General features: G+C 38.6%; 1 non-coding gene across 1 annotated transcript; it reads right to left on the bottom strand.

The window, feature by feature from the left end:
* Positions 1-9000: 9000 nt before the first annotated feature.
* On the bottom strand, positions 9001-9108 carry LOC148580515 (small nucleolar RNA R71). Its single transcript, XR_015896108.1, has one exon. It is a non-coding gene; the product is annotated as a small nucleolar RNA R71 (small nucleolar RNA).
* Positions 9109-9402: the final 294 nt, after the last annotated feature.

The following is a 9402-nucleotide window of genomic DNA, read 5'->3' as shown; positions in this document are numbered from 1 at the left end:
CAGAAAAACACACGAATTCATAGTAAAGTCTAGAAAAGTGAATTTTAAATAAAAACTAATAAAAATATAATAAAAACTAACTAAAATATACTAAAAATATACTAAAAACAGTGCCAAAAAGTGTATAAATTATCCGCTCATCAGACGGTGGATGTAGTGCCTCTTCCGACTCGCCCTTCTTCACCCCGTGTTGATGCTGCTGAGAAGTCTTCAAATCCTCAATAATTATTCTGGACGTTTGTGTAGATAGCCTGGCCTGTGGGCTTTGAACCTTTTATATTTTGTAATTGGTAGTTCTGACTTTTTGATACTCTCTTAGTTGCTTGTTTAGCAACTTTATTTTGAAAAACAAAGTGGTTTTTCAAGCTCTTTGGGCTGACTTTTGGTAACCTCTTGAGTTTGTCATTATTATAACTTGTGTTTTTTCATAACATGTTTGTCTGCACATGTCTGATATCTTTTAGGTTTTTGTGAATGTTAGAGCCTTGTTGTCGGACCTCTTTTGATTGCCTTTGTATTTTCATACTTGTGGCTTGATTCTTTTGAGGTTGTGGTTTTTTTTTTGGGTCCAACTTCTATGTCGACTTTCTCACTTCGGCCTGAAGTTATTTCTAGTAATCTATTTTGTGTGGACCTTTGTTAGGTCTCTGTCAGGAATTACTTTTTATAACGTTAAGGTTTTTGGGCTGACTTCTTTACGTTGGTCCCTTCTAAGTTATTTCTAGTAATCCTTTTTCTTGGACCTTTGTCAGGTCTCTTTTAGGGATTACTTTTTATAACTTGTTTGTGGGAGGCCGACGTCACCATGTCAGTCTCTTCTAAGTTATTTCTAGTAATCCTCTTTCTTGGACCTTTGTCAGGTCTCTTTTAGGGATTACTTTTTATAACTTGTTTGTGGGAGGCCGACTTCACCATGTCGGTCCCTTCTAAGTTATTTCTAGTAATCCTCTTTTTTAGGGCTGGCCGGATCTCTTTCCAGGGATTAAATTTTTATAACTTTGGTTATTGTGGTCGACTGGTCCGACTTCTTTATGTCGGCCTGTCTTTTAAGTTATTTTTAGCAACCCATTTTATTAAGACCTCATCAAGTCCTTTCTATGGATCACTTTCGATAACTTCTTGCATTATTCTATTTTTGTCATTTTTTCATCTTTGCCAATTTTGTCGAAGTTAGGTTTGATCCTTGTTTGGTCGACCTTTTGATGAATTTGGTTTTCATCTTCTTTGGTCTTTATTGTGATCGGTCAATGAATTTGCTCTTCACTTTCTGCCGATCTTGTAGCTTTATAATCGGGCGATGATTTTTTAGCGTTTCAGACTAATGCGTCTTGAGAATTTGTAGAAAATCTAAAAAACTTTATTCAAAAGAAAATATAGATATATACATGTAGGAGTTTTATCCCTCTAAGTCGGGCAATTTGTAGATCTTGGCTTGGTACCTCATTAAAAAACCTTTTCAGGAAAAAGAGTACACCTTATCCTAAGATCTTTATTACCTTTAACTATAGTACCTTCTTAGGTTGCAGGCGTGCCATGACCTAGGAAGTTCTCGCCCTTCGAGTTCGGACAGTCTGTAGTAGCCCTTTCCAAGTACTTCTATGACTCGGTAGGGTCCTTTCTAGTTTGCTGCCAGCTTTCCTTCTCCAAGTCGAGTTGTTCCAATATCATTTCAGATTAGGATGAGATCGTTCTCGGCAACACCTCGCGGCACTACTTTTTGATTGTATCTTGAAGCCATTCGATGTTTTAATGCCTCTTCCCTGATCCGAGCTCTTTCTCGGATTTCCGGAAGTAGGTCGAGTTCTTCCCTTTGGAGTTGGGAGTTGGCTTCTTCATTATAGTGGATCACTCTGGGTGACTTTTCTTCGACCTCCACTAGGATCATTGCCTCCGTTTCGTAGGCTAGTCGGAAAGGTGATTCCTTTGTGGTGGAGTGTGGCATTGTTCGATATGCCCATAGGACTTGTGGGAGCTCTTCAGCCCAGGCTCCCTTTACATCCTGTAATCTCCGTTTTAAGCCGGCCAATATGACTTTGTTAGCAGCTTCCACTTGTCCGTTGGCCTGGGGGTGTTCTACGGATGTAAATTGGTGTTTTTTGTTCCAATCGGCCACCAATTTTCTGAAGCCTGTAGCTGTAAATTGAGTGCCATTGTCTGTGGTGATGGAGTATGGAACCCCAAACCTTGTGACAATATTTCTCCATAAGAATTTTTGACTTCTTTGAGTAGTGGCATTAGCTAGGGGTTCTGCCTCGATCCACTTTGTGAAATAGTCTACCCCTACTATGAGGAATTTGACTTGTCCCGATCCCTGAGAGAAAGGTCTGAGAAGGTCGAGTCCCCATTTTGCGAATGGCCAAGGTGAGGTTACGCTGATGAGTTCCTCTGGCGGGCCGATGTGAAAGTTGGCATGTTTCTGGCATAGTGGATATGTCTTTACGAACTCTATGGCTTCCTTTTGTAGAGTTGGCCAATAAAATCCTGCCCGGAGTACTTTTTGGTAAGTGCCTGTGCTCCGAGATGATTGCCACAGATGCCACTGTGTACTTCTTCTAAAACTTCCTTTGTGTTGGAAGTCGGCACACATTTTAACAATGGTATTGACATCCCTCTTTTGTATAGAGTATTATTTATGATAGTGTAGTATTGTGCCTCCCATTTTAACCTCTTTGCCTCCTTTTCATCTGTAGGGAGTGTTTCTATTTTGAGGTAGTTAATTATGGGAGTCATCCATCCTTGATCCAGACCTGTTATGGCTAGGACTTTTTCTTCTTCCGAGATTGACGGGTTCTGCAGTATTTCCTGGATGAGGCTTCTATTGTTGCCCCCTGGTTTGGTGCTGGCTAGTTTTGAGAGTGCATCAGCTCGGGTATTCTGTTCTCAGGGTATGTGGCAGACCTCATATTCCCCGAGTTGTCTGAGCTGTTCCCTGGTTTTGTCCAAGTACCTTTTCATGATGGGATCTTTGGCTTGGTAGCTCCCTGCTATTTGTGAAGTGACTACTTGTGAGTCACTGAAGATGATAAGCTTTTGAGCTCCAACCTCCCTAGCCAGCTTCAAACCAGCTAGTAGCGCCTCATATTCAGCTTGGTTGTTTGAGGCAGGGAACCCGAATTTGAAGGAAAGTTCGATTTGTGTTCCCTGGTCACTTTCAGTTATCACACCCGCGCCACTTCCAGTTTTATTTGAGGAACCGTCTATATAGAGATTCCATTCTGTAGGGATTTCTGGGGTGTCTGTAAATTCTGTAATGAAGTCGGCCAGATATTGTGATTTCATGACTGTCCGAGCTTCGTATTGAAGGTTGAATTCGGACAACTCGACTACCCATTGCAAGATTCTTCCCGCTAAATTTGTTTTCTGTAGAATGCCTTTTATTGGCTGGTTGGTTCGAACCTTGATGATGTGGGCTTGGAAATATGGACGAAGTCGTTGAGATGTTAATATGAGGGTGTAGGCGAATTTTTCTATTTTTTGGTAGTTCAGCTCGGATCCTTGTAGTGCCTTGCTAATGAAGTATACAGGTTGTTGCTCGCTGTCATCTTCTCGGACCAATGCTGAGGCTACTGCTTGACTTACTACTGCAAGGTATAATACAAGGGGTTCTCCTTTCCGTGGCCGAGTTAGGATAGGAGGTTGTCCCAGGAACTTTTTGAAATCTTGGAAGGCCTGCTCGCACTCTGTTGTCCATTCGAACCTTTTTCCCTTCCTTAGAGTAGCATAGAAGGGGAGAGATCTTATTGCTGATCCCGCTAGAAATCTGGACAAGGCTGCCAACCTTCCATTGAGTTGTTGTACCTCTTTGATGCAAGTCGGGCTCTTCATATTGAGTATGGCCTGGCATTTGTCTGGATTTGCCTCGATTCCTCTTTGTGTGAGCATAAAACCCAAGAATTTGCCAGCTTCTACTGCAAAGGTGCATTTTGCCGGGTTAAGTCACATGCCATGCCTTCTTATAGTGTCGAATACTTGGGCGAGGTCGGACAGTAACCTCTCTTCATTTTGTATTTTTATTAACATGTCGTCTACATAGACTTCCATGATTTTTCTGATGTGGTCTACAAAGACTTTATTCATTAATCCTTGATAAGTAGCTCCTGCGTTTTTGAGTCCGAAAGGCATGACGACGTAGCAATAGTTTGCTTTTGGGGTTAAGAATGAATTTTTTTCTTGATCAGGTGAGTACATCGGGATTTGATTGTATCCTCAGTAGGCGTCCATAAACGAGAGGTATTTGTATCCGGATGAGGCATCCACCAGAGCATCGATACTGGGGAGTGGATATGGATCCTTTGGGCAAGCTTTGTTGAGATCAACGCAGTCGGTGCACATCCGCCACTTCCCATTTGATTTTTTCACCAAGACGACGTTAGCAAGCCATAGTGGGTACTTGACTTCTCTTATGAATCATGCCTCCAGTAGAGCTTGTACCTGCTCTTCCACAGCTTGGGATCGTTCTGGTCCGAGCTTTCTACGACTCTGCTGTACTGGCCGAGATCCTGGGTAAACTGCCAGCTTGTGGCATATTAACTTAGAGTCTATGCCCAGTATGTCTGCGGCCTTCCATGCAAAGAGGTCGACATTATCTTGTAAGAATTGTACGAGTGATTCTTTTATATCTCCTATTAAAATCGTGCCAATATTGGTTGTTTTGTCTGGGACATCTTCGATCTAGACTTTTTCTATTTTACCTTCGGGTTGCGGACGGAGTTCTTCCCTCCCTCGAACTCCACCAAGTTCGATGGTGGGGAATTCTTCTCCTCTGCCTCTGAGGTTTAGACTTTCGTTATAACAGTGGCGTGCCGTCCTCTAATCTGCTTTTATTATAGCTATTCCTTCTGTGGTTGGGAATTTCATAAACAGGTGTGGAGTCAAGACTACTACGCCGAGCTGATTTAACGTTGTCTGACCTATTAAGGACACTGTAGGCTAAACTCACGTCGACTATGATGTAGTCTATCTTGAGCGTTTTTGATTGATTTCTGATGAGCGGATAATTTATACGCTTTTTGGCATTGTTTTTAGTATGTTTTTAGTAGGATCTAGTTACTTTTAGGGATGTTTTTATTAGTTTTTATGTTAAATTCATATTTCTGGATTTTACTATGAGTTTGTGTGTTTTTCTGTGATTTCAGGTATTTTCTGGCTGAAATTGAGGGACTTGAGCAAAAATCAGATTCAGAGGTTGAAGAAGGACTGCTGATGCTGTTGGATTCTGACCTCCCTGCACTCAAAGTGGATTTTCTGGAGCTACAGAACTCCAAATGGCGCGCTCTCAACGGCGTTGGAAAGTAGACATCCAGGGCTTTCCAGCAATATATAATAGTCCATACTTTGCCCAAATGTAGACGACGCAAAAGGGCGTTGAACGCCAGTTCTACGCTGCAGTCTGGAGTTAAACGCCAGAAACACGTCACAAACCAGAGTTGAAACGCCAAAAACACGTTACAACTTGGCGTTCAACTCCAAAAGAAGCCTTTGCACGTGTAAACTTCAAGCTCAGCCCAAGCACACACCAAGTGGGCCCTGGAAGTGAATTTCTTCATCAATTACTTACTTCTGTAAACCCTAGTAGCTAGTCTAGTATAAATAGGACTTTTTACTATTGTATTTACATCTTCGGATCATCTTGGGACGTCTAGTTCTTAGATCATGGAAGGCTGGCCACTCGGCCATGCCTGAACCTTTCACTTATGTATTTTTCAACGGTAGAGTTTCTACACACCATAGATTAAGGTGTGGAGCTCTGCTGTTCCTCAAAGATTAATGCAAAGTACTACTATTTTTCTATTCAATTCAACTTATTCCACTTATAAGATATCCATTCGCACTTCAACATGAATGTGATGATCGTGACAGTCATCATCATTCCCTATGAACACGTGCCTGACAACCACTTCCGTTCTACCTTAGATTGAATGAGTATCTTTTGGATTCCTTAATCAGAATCTTCGTGGTATAAGTTAGAACCCATGGATGGCCATTCCTGAGATCCGAAAAGTCTAAACCTTGCCTGTGGTATTCCGAGTAGGATCTGGGAAGGGATGGCTGTGACAAGCTTCAAACTCGCGAGTGCTGGGCGTAGTGACAGACGCAAAAGGATCAATGGATCCTATTCCAGTATGATCGAGAACCGACATATGATTAGCCATGCAGTGAGAGCGCATTGGACCATTTTCACTGAGAGGACAGGATGTAGCCATTGACAACGGTGATGCCTAACATATAGCTTGCCATAGAAAGGAGTAGGACTGATTGGATGAAGATAGCAGGAAAGCAGAGGTTCAGAGAAACGAAAGCATCTCTATATGCTTATCTGAAATTCTCACCAATGATTTACATAAGTTGTTCTATCTTTCTTTTCTGTTTATTTATTTATTTTTATTCGAAAACTCCATAACCATTTAATATCCGCCTGACTGAGATTTACAAGATCACCATAGCTTCCTTCATACCAACAATCTCCGTGGGATCGACCCTTACTCACGTAAGGTTTTATTACTTGGACGACCCAGTGCACTTGCTGGTTAGTTGTATCAAAGTTGTGACAAATTATGAATTAAGATTTGAGCACCAAGTTTTTGGAGCCATTATCAGGGATCACAATTTTGTGGACCAAGTTTTTGGCGCCGTTGCCAGGGATTGTTCGAGTTTGGACAACTGACGGTTCATCTTGTTGCTCAGATTAGGTAATTTTCTTTTTGTCCTATTTTCAAAATTTTTTCAAAAATCTTTCAAAAATTTTTCATCTGTTTTTGAAAATTATTCTAAATTTTTAAGAATGAATTCTAGTGTTTCATAAAGCATGTTGAAGCCTGGCTGGCTGTAAAGCCATGTCTAATTCTTTTGGACTGTGGCTTCCAACCATCAGCATAGAGGCAAGTTAATTGGAATATCAGCTGTTGCATGCCTGATTTATATCTTAAAGCTGGCTGGCTATTAAGCCATGCCCAACCCTTGGATTGGAGCTTTAGGTCAACATTGAATGATTCCTGGGATTCTTATTAAAAATTTTGAATTTCTTATTTTCTTTTTCCTATATGTTTTTCGAAAAAAATTAAAAAGAAAATACAAAAAAATCATAAAATCATAAAATCAAAAATATTTTGTGTTTCTTGTTCGAGTCTTGAGTTAATTTCAAGTTTGGTGTCAATTGCATTTTTTCTAAAAATTTATGCATTTTTCGAAAATTCATGCATTCATAATGTTCTTCATGATCTTCAAGTTGTTCTTGGTAAGTCTTCTTGTTTGATCTTTATATTTTCTTGTTTTGTGTCTTTTCTTGTTTTTCATATGCATTTTTCGTTTGTTAGAGTCCAAGCATTAAAGATTTCTAAGTTTGGTGTCTTGCATGTTTTCTTTGCATCAAAAATTTTCCAAAATATGTTCTTGGTGTTCATCTTGACATTCATAGTGTTCTTGCATGCATCACATGTTTTGATCCAAAATTTTCATGCATTGAGTCTTTTTGATGTTTTTCTCTTTCATCATTAAAAATTCAAAAATCAAAAAAATATCTTCCCCTTTTTCTTCTCATAAATTCGAAAATTTGAGTTGACTTTTTCAAAACTTTTTAAAATTTAGTTGTTTCTTATGAGTCAAATCAAATTTTCAATTTAAAAATCTTATCTTTTTCAAAATCTTTTTCATAAATCATATCTTTTTCATTTTTCTTATTTATTTTCAAAAATTTTAAAAATATTTTTCAAAAATTTTTTTCTTAATTTTATATCATATTTTCGAAAATATCATCAACAATTAATGTTTTGATTCAAAAATTTCAAGTTTGTTACTTACTTGTTAAGAAAGATTCAAACTTTAAGTTCTAGAATCATATCTTGTGATTTCTTGTGAATCAAGTCATTAATTGTGATTTTAAAAATCAAATCTTTTTCAAAACTAATTTCAATCATATCTTTTCAAAAATATCTTTTTATCTTATCTTTTTCAAAATCATATCTTTTTAATCATACCTTTTCATATCATATCTTTTTCAAATATCTTTTTTAACTTCTTATCTTCTTATCTTTTAAAAATTGATTTTCAAAATTTGTTTCAACTAACTAATTAACTTTTTGTTTGTTTCTTATCTCTTTCAAAACTACCTAACTAACTATCCCACTCTAATTTTTGAAAATACCTCCCTCTTTTTCAAAAAATTCTTTTTAATTACTTAATTGTTTTAAATTTTAATTTTAATTTTATTTCCCCTTTAATTTTCGAAAATCATCAACTCCTTTTCAAAAATTATTTTCGAAAACTTCTCTCTCTCATCTTCTTCTATTTATTTAATTACTTACTAACACTTCTCTTCATCTCATATCTCTGCTCCTATCCTCACCCTTGTGTTTGGATTATCCATTCTTCTTTACATTACATTCTTTTCTTCTTCTACTCACACAAAGGAATCTCTATACGATGACATAGAGGATTCCATACTTTCTTTGTTATTCCCTTCTTTGTCATATGAGCAGGAGCAAGGACAAGAACATTCTTGTTGAAGCAGATCCTGAACCTGAAAGGACTCTGAAAAGGAAACTAAGAGAAGCTAAAATACAACAATCCAGAGACAACCTTACAGGAATTTTCGAACAGGAAGAGGAGATGGCAGCCGAAAATAATAATAATGCAAGGAGGATGCTTGGTGACTTTACTGCACCTAATTCCAATTTACATGGAAGAAGCATCTCAATTCCTACCATTGGAGCAAACAACTTTGAGCTGAAACCTCAATTAGTTTCTCTGATGCAGCAGAACTGCAAGTTTCATGGACTTCCATCTGAAGACCCTTTTCAGTTCTTAACTGAATTCTTGCAGATCTGTGATACTGTTAAGACCAATGGGGTTGATCCCAAGGTCTACAGGCTTATGCTTTTCCCGTTTGCTGTAAGAGATAGAGCTAGAACATGGTTGGACTCACAACCTAAAGATAGCCTGAACTCTTGGGATAAGCTGGTCAAGGCTTTCTTAGCCAGGTTCTTTCCTCCTCAAAAGCTTAGTAAGCTTAGAGTGGATGTCCAAACCTTCAGATAGAAAGAAGGTGAATCCCTCTATGAAGCTTGGGAGAGATACAAGCAATTGACCAAAGAGTGTCCTTCTGACATGCTTTCAGAATGGACCATCCTGGATATATTCTATGATGGTCTGTCTGAATTAGCTAAGATGTCATTGGATACTTCTGCAGGTGGATCTATTCACCTAAAGAAAACGCCTGCAGAAGCTCAAGAACTTATTGACATGGTTGCTAACAACCAGTTTATGTACACTTCTGAGAGGAATCCTGTGAGTAATGGGACGCCTCAGAAGAAGGGAGTTCTTGAAATTGATGCTCTGAATGCCATATTAGCTCAGAATAAAATATTGACTCAGCAAGTCAATATGATTTTTCAAAGTCTGAATGGA

Source organism: Arachis ipaensis, chromosome B10 (assembly GCF_059453495.1).
Source record: "Arachis ipaensis isolate K30076 ecotype BB chromosome B10, ASM5945349v1, whole genome shotgun sequence".
NCBI classification, from domain to species: domain Eukaryota; kingdom Viridiplantae; phylum Streptophyta; class Magnoliopsida; order Fabales; family Fabaceae; genus Arachis; species Arachis ipaensis.
The sequence above is the reverse complement of the archived record's forward strand: the minus strand, read 5'-3'. Positions and strand labels throughout refer to the sequence as shown.